Source organism: Vicugna pacos, chromosome 25, assembly GCF_048564905.1.
Source record: "Vicugna pacos chromosome 25, VicPac4, whole genome shotgun sequence".
NCBI classification, from domain to species: domain Eukaryota; kingdom Metazoa; phylum Chordata; class Mammalia; order Artiodactyla; family Camelidae; genus Vicugna; species Vicugna pacos.
The window spans coordinates 28,398,299-28,411,132 of NC_133011.1; the positions used below are offsets into that span (position 1 = coordinate 28,398,299).

The following is a 12,834-nucleotide window of genomic DNA, read 5'->3' on the forward strand; positions in this document are numbered from 1 at the left end:
ATTATAAAATATGATCTCATTTTAAGTCACGTGTCAATCCTGTGAGCTAGGCAGGGAGCACCTTTTGTATTTCTTACTTTGCATTTGAAGAACATGAAGTTGAATGGAGTTAATCTTGTTTAAGTTCACAGAACTAGTAAGTGACAATGTGTGGATTTGAACTCAGCCCCTTTCCTTTCCCTATGCCTACTATGGTTACTTCTGCAAGTTGCCGTGCTAATCAATTTCTGTGTTTTGATATGAATTCGGTAGCCTCCTTTTTGTTCAAGTAGATAAAGATTTGGAATATATCCGATATACTGACCATCATAATTTGTTTTCTAAAAAACAATTATCTCACTTGGTGTATACAGTTGACCCTTGAATAATGTGCGTTTGAACTGTTCGGGTCTACTTATATGCAAATTATTTTCAACAAGTATGTACCAAATTACTGCATGATCTGCAGTTGGTTAAATCTGCAGGCGTGGAATGGCAGAGACAAAGGGCCAACTGGAAAGTTATATGCAGATTTTCAACTGTGCAGGGGTTGGTGTTCCTAACTCCAGCATTGTCCAAGGGTCAGCTGTATATTCTGAATTCCATTTTATGCAGATTCTATTTCCTTTCTGATGTAATTTTAGACTCTCTCCTTTTCAGCTGTGAGCAGCCTCTAAAAATTGTCTTCGTCTTTAATTTTTTATGATCCCATATGGATCTCCAGGTCATCTATGTGTTGCTTTTTCCTCCCAGGGAGAAAAGCGATCTGTTAAATAAATTCACCCTGGACACAAAGAATCAGATCGTCAGTAGAAGAGACTTAATTTAAGTGGCTGGCAATATTTGAACCCAGGTAGTTAACACTCCAAAGCCAGGGAGTTAAACACTGCCAAGCCAAGACCTACCTCACCATATTGCCCAATAATTTCCCAAATGACATGGTTTTCTTAATAACCTATTATCATTGCCTCCCATTCCAGATCGTTCGTGTACTTCTTAAAATGTTATCCTGGGAGACTGCTGTTTTCCAGTTCCTCATTTAAGGAACTTGGAAGTTAACACTCTGTCCTAACAACAAGCAAGAAGCTGAACAGACTGAAGCATCAGCAACTCTTCTAGGATCCATAAGAGAGGTGAGAAAACAGGACAAATTGTAGCATCCAAGGTTGAGTTACAGACAGGTGAATACAGGGCGTCACAGCTTACCTGAGCCGAGACTCAGGAGCAGAAGCCACAGTAGGAACCAGTGTTGGAGTAGGAAAATCTGAAGTGTAATTCACCAATCGCTTGAGGCTCAGTGTGGACAACTTTTAGGGTTAAAAACAACAGTGGGAGCGTCACTGGGGGACCCCCACAACTTTATGGGATTTAATTCCAGGATCTTAACCAGGCTCTCACAGTAACTATCAGAGAAAAATCTCCTGTGCTTCTGGCAAGGGGACAGGAAAGGAACCACTTGAGATATGCCGGAGCACTCTATTCTTCTTAACAAGGCCTTCTCTCAGTGAAGACCAGTCACCCGGAGCCTAATCTGCGGGGGGTATTATCAGAACCTAACTGACTTGAAGAAGGGAAATATGCAACTCCATCCACCCTAGCCACTCTCTCCTAACCAAGGGGGTTGGGAAAAAAACGCTAAGAAACACTTGTGAAATCCACATTCCAGAGGTATAAGTTCACTTAAAGACTGAGACCAAATACAGACCATATGGAGCTTAGACCATCTCCACCCCGACCCTGACCCCCACCCCACATCTCACCACCTAAAGGCCTGTGTGGCTGGTGCAGCTTGTCTGGACATCAAGAGAAAAATTACAGAGCACACCAAAAGGCAAAAAGCACAATCTGAAAAGACAGAGTGAGCATCAGAACTAGATGTTACAGTGACGTTGAAAATGTCAGACTGGGAATTTAAAATCACTACAATTAATATGCTAAGGGCTCTAATGGATAAAGTAGACAGCATGCAAGGACAGAGTGGCAACATCATCAGAGAGATAGCAACCCTAGGGAAAAACAAAAAGGAGTGTTAGAGATAAAAAGCGCTGTAACAAAAATGAAGACTCGCTGTGATGCGCTTGTGAGAGAAGCATGGACATTCCTGAGGAAAGAATCCCTGAGTGAGGATGTCTCAGTAAAAATCTTCAAAACCAAAAAGCAAAGGACACACACACTGGAAGAAAAAAAAAAAACAGAACAGAATACCACTTTAAGAAACTAGCAAAAGAAGAGCAAATTAAATCCAAAGGAAGGAGAAGGAAAGAAATAATACGAATTTGAGCACAAATCAGTGAAGTTAAAAACAGGAAATCAATAGAGAAAACCAATGAAACCAAAAGTTTCTTTCAAAAGATCAATACAATGAATAAGCCTCTTGCTAGGCTAACCGAGAAGAAAAGAGAAAGGACACAAATGGCTAATACCAGACATGAAAGGAGATATCACTACACTATCACTACACATTTCATGGGCATTAAAAGGATAATAAATGAATAATTTGAACAATTCTATGTCCACAGATCTTATAACCTAGATGAAATGGACCAAGTCCTTAAAAGATAAAGCTACCAAAACTCACACACACACAGAAAACAAACAATCTAAATAAGCCTATATCTACTAAAGAAATAGGGTAAATTATTAATAACCTCCCAGAACAGAAAGCACCAGGCCCAGGCAGGCTCACTGGTGAATTCTACCAAACATTTAAGACAGAAATTACATTAATTCAAAATTGTAGAACAGATAAACAAGATTACACTGTATAGCACAGGGAAATATACACAAAATGTTATGATAAATCACAGAGAAAAAAATGTGACAATGAGTGTGTATATGTCCATGTATGACTGAAAAATTGTACTGAACACTGGAATTTGACACAACACTGTAAAATGATTATGAATCAATAAAAATGTAAAAAAAAAAATAAAAAACAGTTGCTAAAAAAAAAAAAAAAAGAAATTACATTAATTCACTATGATTGCTTTCAGAGAATAGAAGTGGAGGAAATACTTCCTAACTCATTCTACGATGCCAGCATTATCCTAATAATTAAATCAGAAAAAGACAATGCAAGAAAAGAAAACTACGTAGATGCAAAAATCTTTAACGAAATATTAGCAAGTAGAATTCAATAATGTGTAAAAAGAATTAAGCACCATGATCAAGTGGGACTTATTCCAGGTATGCAAGGCAGGTTCAATATTCAAAAATCAATTAATGTAATCCATCACATCAACATGCTAAAAAAGACATTACATGACCATATTGATAAGTGCAGAAAAAATATTTGACAAAATCTAACACTCATTCATGATAAAAACTCTCAGTAAAGTAGGAATTGAAGAGAATTTATCAACTTGATAAGGAATATCTACAAAAACCCCACAGCTAACATCATGCTTAAAGGTGAAAAACTTGAGGCCTTTCCACTAAGATCAGGGCCAAGGCAAGGATATCTCATCTCACCACTCTTTTTCAACATCTTACTGGGAGTTCTAGTTAATGCAGTAAGACAAGAAGAGGAAATAAAAAGATATATAGATTGGGAAGGAATATAAAACTGTACTTATTCATAAATGACATAATCATTTACATAGAAGGTTTGCATCAATGAAAAGTGGAGTTTAAAATTAAAAACACAATACCATTTACATAAGCGCCCCAATAAATGAAGCATAAGTATAAATCTAACAAAATATGTATGAGATCTATTTGAGGAAAACTACAAAATTGATGAATGAAATAAAAGAACTAAACAAATAGAATAAACAGGAAGACTATTTATTGTCAAGTTGTCAGTTCTTCCCTAATTGATACATACATTGAAGGCAATCCCAAAGAAAATTCCAGCAAGTTATTTTGTAAATATTGACAAACTCATTCTAAAATTTACAAGGAGAAGCAAAAGACCTAAGATAGCCAACACAATATTGAAGGAGAAAAACAAAGTTGGAAGACTGACACTATCCAGCTTTCAGACTTACAAAGCTACAGTAATCAAAGCAGTGCATTTTGATGAAAGAATAGAAAACAATACACAGAGCCCAGAAACAGACCCACATAAATATAGTCAATTAATCTTTAACAAAGAATCAAAGGCAACGCAATAGATTAAAAACAGTCATTTCAACATATGGTGCTGGAACAACTGGACATCCACATACTAGAAAAGTGAATCTAGGCACAAACCTTATACTCTTCTCAAAAGTGAACTCCAAATGGATTACAAACCTAAAGATAAAATGAAAAACTATAAAACTCCTAGAAATAACATACGAAAAAACCTAGATGACCTTGAATAAGGCAATGACTTTTGTTATACAACACCAAAGGCATGATCCATGAAAGACTTTATTGATAAGCTGAACTCTATTTAAATTACAAACTTCTGCTCTGTGAAATACAATAATAAGAGACTGAAAAGACAAACCACAGGCCAAGAGAAGTATTTGCAAAGGACACTTCTGCTAATGGACTGTTGTTCAACATGCACAAATAACTTTTAAAACTCAACCATAAGAAAACAAATTACCCAGTTAAAGATGGATCAAAGGCTTTAACAGTCGTCTCAACAAAGAAGATATTCAGATGGCAAATATACATATAAAGAGATGCCCCACATCATATGTCATTAGGAAATGGAAATTATTACAACAATAAAATAAATACCCACTACACACCTATTTGACCTATCTGAATGGCCAAAATCCCAAACACTGAAATATCAAATGCTGGTGAGGATGTGAAGCAACAGGAATTACCTTTCATTGCTGTTGGGAATCCAAAGTGGTACAACCACTTTGGTACAACCACTTTGGAAGACAATTTGTCGGTTTCTCACAAAACTAAGCATACTCTTTAGATATGAGCCAGTAATGGTGCTCCTTGGGACTTACTCAAAGGAGTTGAAGACTTCCACAAAACAGAAACAAAAACAAAAACAAAAACAACCTGCACATGAATGTTTATGATAGTTTTGTTCAGAATTTCCAAAACTTGGAAATAAACAAGATGTCTTTCTTTAGATAAATAGATAAATAAACTGTAGTGCATCCAAGCAATGGTATATTATTTAGCACTGAGAACACATGAGCTATCGAATCACTAAAAAATATGGAGGAAACTTAAATGCATATTACTATGCAAAAGAAGCTAATCTGAAAAGCCTACATACTCTGTGATTCTAACTATATGACATTCTGGAAAAGGCAAAACTATAAAGAAATAAAATGGTCAGAGGTTACCAGGAGTTAGGGTTGGTGGGGGAGCACAGAGGATTTTTAGGGTAGTAAAAATACTTTGTATGATACTATAATGTTGGATACATGTTGTCACACATTTGTTCAAACCCATAGAATATACAACACCAAGAGAAAACCCTAAGGAAAACTATGGGCTTTGAGTAATAATGATGTGCCAATGTAGATTCATCAATTGTAACAAAAATACCACTCCATCCTGGTAATGGGGGAGCCTACGCATGTGTGGGCGCAAAGTATATGTGGGAAATCTCTGTACCTTCTCTATTTTGCTGTGAACCTTAAACCTCTCTAAAAACTGTCTCAATTAAAAGAAATTTTATCCTGAACTAGTTCTTTATTCCAGAAATAGATTAAGCAGACCCAAATATGCCCTAAGATCATTACCTTACCATGAACGAAGTATGGGTCTTCTGTGACTCCTGCTTAAGACTTCATTCGCCTTATAATCCATGGTGACACATTTTGACTTAAATAGCGAGGTAATAATTAATCAAATTCCTTGGATCTTTTTTCCATTCCAACGCTGGTTAATTGAGGCTTTCTCTTTCTCTATTTGTGCAATTGGTTATTTGAACTAAAATGAAGGACATGACATATGACTCAGCTTTCAGGGTTTTTGGTTTTTTTTTTTTTTGAGTCATCCTATTATTCTGATCTGTAAGGAGCTTAGAAAATTGTTATTCTGTTTTGTTATAAAGCTATTATTTCTATGTTCTCTCCCTCATCCATTTTATGTCAACAGCAAATATGAGCCTCAACCAGATACCTATTTCTTTATTCAGATAATAGAAAACGAGGTGTAAGGAACTGATGACACTTTAATATGCGACCTGACTTAGTCCTGTCGAGAACCATTTTAATGTAAATAAAATAATTTTGTAAAAACAACACTTTAAAGATGAAGGAGTGGATCTTATCAGAATAATACCATCCACTCAATGTAATAAGACTATTTAGAACACGAGTTTTGTTCCAAAAGGGATTCAAGGTAACTGGTCTAATGCAGAGCAAGATGGACTAGGTTAAAATTAGGAATAAAATAAAAAAGGGAAACAATGCAACAGACCTCAGAATAGCAAGGATGAGACTTACTGTGCATATTATAAATACTGATGTTCCAAAAATTATTTTATAAGAGTTGGCAACCAAAAGGAAATTTTTAAAACCTTGCCTGTTACATAGTTCACGGTGCTTATAAGCTATAAATAGATTAGTTCTATTCTTATTGCTGGGAGCAGACGGGACTTTCTCCCCAGGATCCTCAGGAAGAGCACAACGTGTGATGTAAAGATTGACGTGCTCAACAACACCCCTCGGTACACTCGGCGATGAGTACTGCGAGCGGTTTCTCACAGTAACCCTCAATCCTGTTTGATGGTTTCCCGCCAAGGCACAGTTTAGCAAAAGGGCAAGCCAACGAAAACAACCCCCTGAGGAACTGACTGGATACAGCCAGGTACAGGCTTAAGTAGACTGAACCTCATCTGGGAGTATAGTTCAGCCTGTTTGGTGGAACGGTGGGGATGGCATAGCCATCAGGACGTTCTTGGCCGTATCCCGCAGCAGAGCTTTTGATAAATACTAGGCAGCAATGAGTTCCAGATGACAGTAGCTGACAAACATTCAGAGGACAGTTTTATTCCATGAAGCTGTTTAAAAACAGACCCACATGCCTGGTAGGCACCTGTGCTTGGGGCTGGGCTGACATGAGCCTTACTAGTCAATTTCTAAGAAGCCAGAATGGCTGAGCAGAGTGGAACTAAATGCCTTTGTTTCAAAACCTTATTTGCAGGCAAGTCGGTCCTGTGTCGGTTATGGAGCTGCCCCCAGTTCAAGGAGACACAGGCATTTATAGCACAGACATTATATATCATTAGGAAGTCTTGGTAGTAATGGGGCAAATGGCACACCTCCAGCTTGCAAAGATCCCTGTTTTGTGTTGGGCCACTTTATGAGCACAAGCCCCTTGATAACATCAAATTCTTGGTGTCCTGGGACTTTGATCTTTTTAGTGTCCTGGTGCCAAACAGTCTGTAGCTTTAATTTTCTCCCTTCTGTAGCTCAGTTTCTTATCTTGTGAGGCTGAGGAAACTGCTCTCCCTGGCTTTCCCTAAGCGACCTTATCTTATCTCACAAGGTTTTAGACACACACAGGGAGATAACCCGCTGTCAGGGCAGAGTGGTGGGAGGCTCGAGGAGGAAGGGTTAGGCAGAGAAGTGCTCCTCCCCTCGCTCTGCATGGACCCGTCTCTGGGGACGTTGCATTCTTGGGGAGTGCAGTCAGCCCAGTAAATCATATAATCTCAGCAAAAGTCTCACAGTTAATTTCATCTAAAGATGGTTGAGAAGGTGTTTCTAAGAGACTGACCAGTGACTTTGAAATCTCAAACCATTCCGCACAAATAGGCACCAGCTCTGCCTAACACGTAAAAGACAAGACAGCCTTGGAGTGCCTGGTGGGGTTGCCTCTCACCAGCTGTGGGACTTGGGAAAGTAACTCACTCTACTTTCTCAGTCCTAAGTGGAGACAAAGATGCCTTTTCTCAGAACTGTTTTGAGGATTTTACGTCATTAACGTAAACTGCCCACATGGCGTGTGCCTGTCACGACTCTCGTTGCATCAAGGTATTTCATCAGTTTTAACCTGTCTCCTTTTCCCCTTTCATCCTGAATTTCTAAGATCAAGGTGAAACTTAAAATCTATGTTTATCTTTTTTGTTTTTTTAATTAAAGTGTAGTCAGTTTACAGTGTTGTGTTAATTTCTGGTTGCAGCGCAGCGATTCAGTTATATAAGTATATGTATTTCTTTTTCACATTATTTTTCATTATAGGCTGTTACAAAGTATTGAATATAGTTCCCTGTGTATCCAGTAGGACCTTCTTGTTTATCCATTGCTTTCGGGGAGAGCAAGGACAGGCTTTGGAATTAGGCTAGATTTGAATACTGGTTCTTCCCATTTGAGCAGCGAAAGTACTCTGTTACTTAATCTCTTTGAGTCTCAGTATTCTCACCATAAAATGGAGAAAATAATACATATTTAATAAGAGTTAAAGTAGCATCTAATTAGAGCTTGGCACATAGTAGATATTCAGTACATTATCTTACCTTTTCAGCTAGCAATGTGCTGAATTTTGTGGGGATCACAAAGATGAAGAGAAGGAAAGAAAATTACACTTTGATTTTCTATTTTGTATTGGGCTTTGTGGTTGATATTCTATGTGTGTACATCTTAATTCTCCTGAAAAACTGTGGGAAGCTTTTAATATTCCTAGCTAACCGATTAAGAAATCGTGTCTCAGAGAAGCTAAACACCGTATCCAGATTCAGTTCTTGCCCTGAAGGAGCCTGTACTCAAATTAGAGACGCGAGTAACATGTATCTGAAGACTAAAGAAGCTGTACAGGAAAGGCAGATACAGTTTCTCCAATTGAGAAAATACAGATAATAAGCAGCAGGGACCTAGCTGGAGAGATCTCCCTGAATTGAAGTCAGGATGGGTTGCCTTATGCCACAAACAACTCACAAATTTCAGTGGTTAAAACAGCGAAGATTCCTTTTTAGCCCATGGCTCTCACAGATCGGACCAATCATAGCTGCTTAGGAAACCAGGCTGACACAGATACATTGTCACTAGTCATGTGACCTCTGCAAACAGAAAGGGGCCAGAAAGCCTTATTCCACTGGGTGCCTGAGAAGAGGGAGTTCTGAAAGTATCTGGCAAATGGCAGTAGTCATTAACACCATGTGATTCGTACAAGAACCTAACATCTATTTTTCAGTGATTTTTACAAATCATTTTTTTAAACACTGTATTTTCTAAATATTAGTTTTGGCTAAAAATTGCTCTACTGATAAGGATGTGTGTGAATTTTCACATGTGTGTCAGCCTATTAAGTCCGCTACCTTCACACGTAAGATTACTTGCTTACAGCCATCACTGCTAATTTCTTTCAAACCTTTACTGAGCACCTGCTGGTAGAACCCGCACTTGTTGGCAGAAACTGTACCTGTTCAAAACTCTGCTTATCTTCCCCTCTGAGCAGACACTACATCCCAGGTTCTTGTTTAGCCAAAGAGATTTACTGAGTAGTTGCTGTTTACACAGCACAATTACAGGGCACCCTGAGAATGACAAAGCACTATTTATCTCAGCATCGACCACCTAACCTACAGTGCTGCGTGGGCCAGGAGCTAGAGTCACGCTGCACTTCTTTGCTCCTCCTTCCTTACTATATATGCAATTCGCCATCAAGCTCTGTTAACATCATAGTTTTAAGACAACTGACTTGGGAATCACCTGGGATACTTTAAAAAATACCGATGACCGGGTCCCATCTCAAGAAGGTCTTATGTAATTGTTCTGGAAAAAGGCCTGACTATTTGGGGTTTTTATAAGCTTCCAGCTGATTCTCGTGTGCAATAAGTCTGGGATCCAAGAGATCTCAGTCCTTTCTCCTATTCTTCATTCTATTGTCCACCTTTGGTGACAGCTCCTCTAATGTCTAATGTGGATTATGAACTACTTCATCAGTCTCCTGTCTGGTTTCCCTCACTCAGTCTGGGTTAGGGGCTCAAGTACTGTGTTCCCACTATGCCCAGGACTTCTTCAGGCAGGGCACTTATACAGTCTTCATTATTATTGCCTCTTTATCATCCCGTCCCTCTGGTAGACTATAAGCATCTTGAGGGCAGCACATAAGATTTACTATATGGTTGACTTGTAATTCAGGACATGGCACATAAAATGTGCTCAGTAAACATTTGTTGAAGAATATGAATGAGTGAACGTTCAGTGAATCCTGGGCATTAAACCAGTACAAACATGAATAAGACAGAGGGTCCCCATAAAAAATCTCCAAAAAGCGTTCATTGCTCGGTGGGAGAAGAGGACATAAAAACACAGCGCCACATGAAAAAGGTCCATAACAGATGCAGACGTTGTTTGTCAAGTATGGGAAATAAATAAGATAGCAGAAAACATTGCCACAATAATCCTAACGGCTATACTGGCATTCCATGATTTGCTCCCAGTAATCAGGTCACTAATCTGCTATTAAAAAAAAGAAAAGTGGAGAGGAATTGAGACTAGACTTTGGGGGTAGCTTCGTATTTCGAGTCTTTTAACACAGTGTTTCATGACTTGCTGGTTCCTAGATCACTTTATTGACCGTTTATTTTGTATCTGTATGTCCCGAGGCCCCTAGAACACCTACGCATTTCCACAGCCATGTGAGAAACCATCCAGGCCAATGGCAAAGTGCTGATATACATGTGTCTGTTCTTCTCTGTGCAAATGATGGCACTCAGCTGCTAATCGCCCTTCCCTGCTCTGCTCTGTGATGCTGAGCTGAAACTGCACACTTAATGTCCCCTTTGCAGGCAGGGGGCACTAGAGGGAGATGGAAAGGCAGAAGTTTGAAGACAAGGAGCTTGACCCTCCTTGTCTGCTTGCTCTGCCCATTGCTGTTACCATGGCAACAGTGCCCTTAACTCTAGCAGCATTAGTTGGCCTGACTTCTTTTTTCACACCCAGAACTAGAGTCCTCAGTGGCTCTTCCCCTGGTTTATAGATCAGTCCCGGGGAAGGATTCTGATTGGCTGCTGGGGTCATGTGCCCACCCCTTGGGCCAATCACTGTTGGCAGAGAGAATCAGTTCTGTGATTGGTAGGGCCTCTGGACATGCCCACAATTGTGGCCAAGGACAGGGTCTACCTGTCCCCGGAAGAAGAGTCACGGGAAACGGTACTGGGGTGGTAAAAATCTAAGCTACCACAGTGGACTATAAGGTTAAAGGCGAACTTCCAAGCAGTCATAGATATTGAGTAAGCTAACAGTAGCCAAGCAGCCACAGAGCTGCAGGCTCCTCTTGTAACACCCCATTTTATGGCCCTATCATGTTCCTAGGGGCTCCTAACATACCCGGATTGGCACAAGTTCCAGAGCATAAGGTCCCGCTGGGGCCTGATACACAGAGTCATGTTTAACATGCTAAGGGAGCAGAGTCATGAATAAATAATTGCTTGCTGGAGTCCAGAAAGCTTTAAAGATGTAATTTGAACTGGATCCTAAAAAAATCAGTAAGCGTTTAGCAGGCAAGGAAGGGAAAACAGGAGTGTAGAGGATATTCTAGGTTATGAAAATAGCAGGTGTAGAGAGGAATGGAGGCATGAAAAGGCATAATGGGTTCTGGAGAATTACATCGCGTGGCTGAGCATGTATGGGGATGGGGGGGTGATACGTCTGGAAAGACAGATTGTGGACAGATTGTGATGAGCCTGGGATGCCATCAATTCTCTGGGAAAACATCTGCTTCCCATGTGCTGGCCAAAGCGACCATTTTCACACATACTGTATGGTGGGGCCGGGGTGGGGGGGTTCCTGTTACATATGTCTGGAATCAGTCTTCTTCAAAGGATACAGTCCAATGAGACAATACCTGGGAGGTGAAGCAGAGAGGAATGCAAAGGATATTTTCTAATTTGATACCTGCACACATTTCAGATTTCAGTAAAATACCGTCAAGCTGTTACAAAGTACAGTGAGCTTTTCATCCTCTGCTTTTGTGCACCTGCATGTTTCCGCGCCCACCGCGGGGCCAGCCTCCGTGTGTAGCCCCACAACTGGAGGCAGAAAGTCGGGCTGGGAAATCAGGTAAGAGAAGAAATCGGCCTGAGGCAGACTCACCTCAAAATTGAAATATGTAAACAAAGTTTAGCTGCAGTGGAGCAGCTGGAGCGCAAACAGCTGTAGGCATTGGAACAATGTAACGAGGCTAAAAGTGATGCTGGGACATATACATTACTTCCAGCTAAAAAAAAATAAAGGACGAGACAGAGAAAATCATCAGGGCTCTAGAGATGTGTTTGGGCACGTTTCTCCCAGCCCCCACACCGCTGCACATCTTTCTGAACCGCTGACAACTGATCTCCCCAGGCTGGATTTAAAGCTGTTTATGATTATCTTCAGCCAGCTTTTTGTGGTTAATTAATTATACCTTTGCCCGGTGGTGCCACAAGTATGAGAAGCAGAGACGGGGAGGAGATGATGAATGATTAAAAGATATTTGAAAACTCAAATCTGCCTACGCTAAATGTCGCTGGAAAGGCAAGGCTGACTGGGAAATGGTCGTGACCTCAGGGCTAGGTGGGTTTGGCTGTTTGCATATTGCAGGATCGGCAGCAGAGTGACCAGCTCATCCTGGTTTGCCCTGGGCTTTTCTGTTTTAAAATGGAAAGTCTCACTTCCACAGTGCTTCCAGTCCCAGGCAAACAGAAGAGCTGGTCATCCTACGGAGGGCTGGCGATCTAACTGGACATAATTCAATAAGCCAGGCCAGTAGTTTGGGGAGAGTGAGGGTTGCCCCAGGAAACGGTGTAGAGATGTGACGGTCGCCTAAACGGGAGGGCACACTGCCCTAGGAGGCACCAAAATAGACAGAGAGATTTTAAGACAGACAAACTGGCCTCAGATCTTAAGGATCCAGGACAAATGATGCTTGTAAGTCCAAGCAGGTAACCCACAGTCTTGGGTGGAGTAGGAGTGCTGGATTTATCAGGCTGAGGTTTTAAGGGAAGGATTTTAATCC

At 40.3% G+C, this 12,834-nt stretch overlaps 1 long non-coding RNA gene across 1 annotated transcript; it reads left to right on the forward strand.

The window, feature by feature from the left end:
* The first annotated feature begins 715 nt into the window (after nucleotides 1–715).
* Nucleotides 716–11,880, forward strand: LOC140689311 (uncharacterized). Its single transcript, XR_012064220.1, has 3 exons — nucleotides 716–832; nucleotides 960–1,112; nucleotides 11,751–11,880. It is a non-coding gene; the product is annotated as an uncharacterized lncRNA (long non-coding RNA).
* Nucleotides 11,881–12,834: the final 954 nt, after the last annotated feature.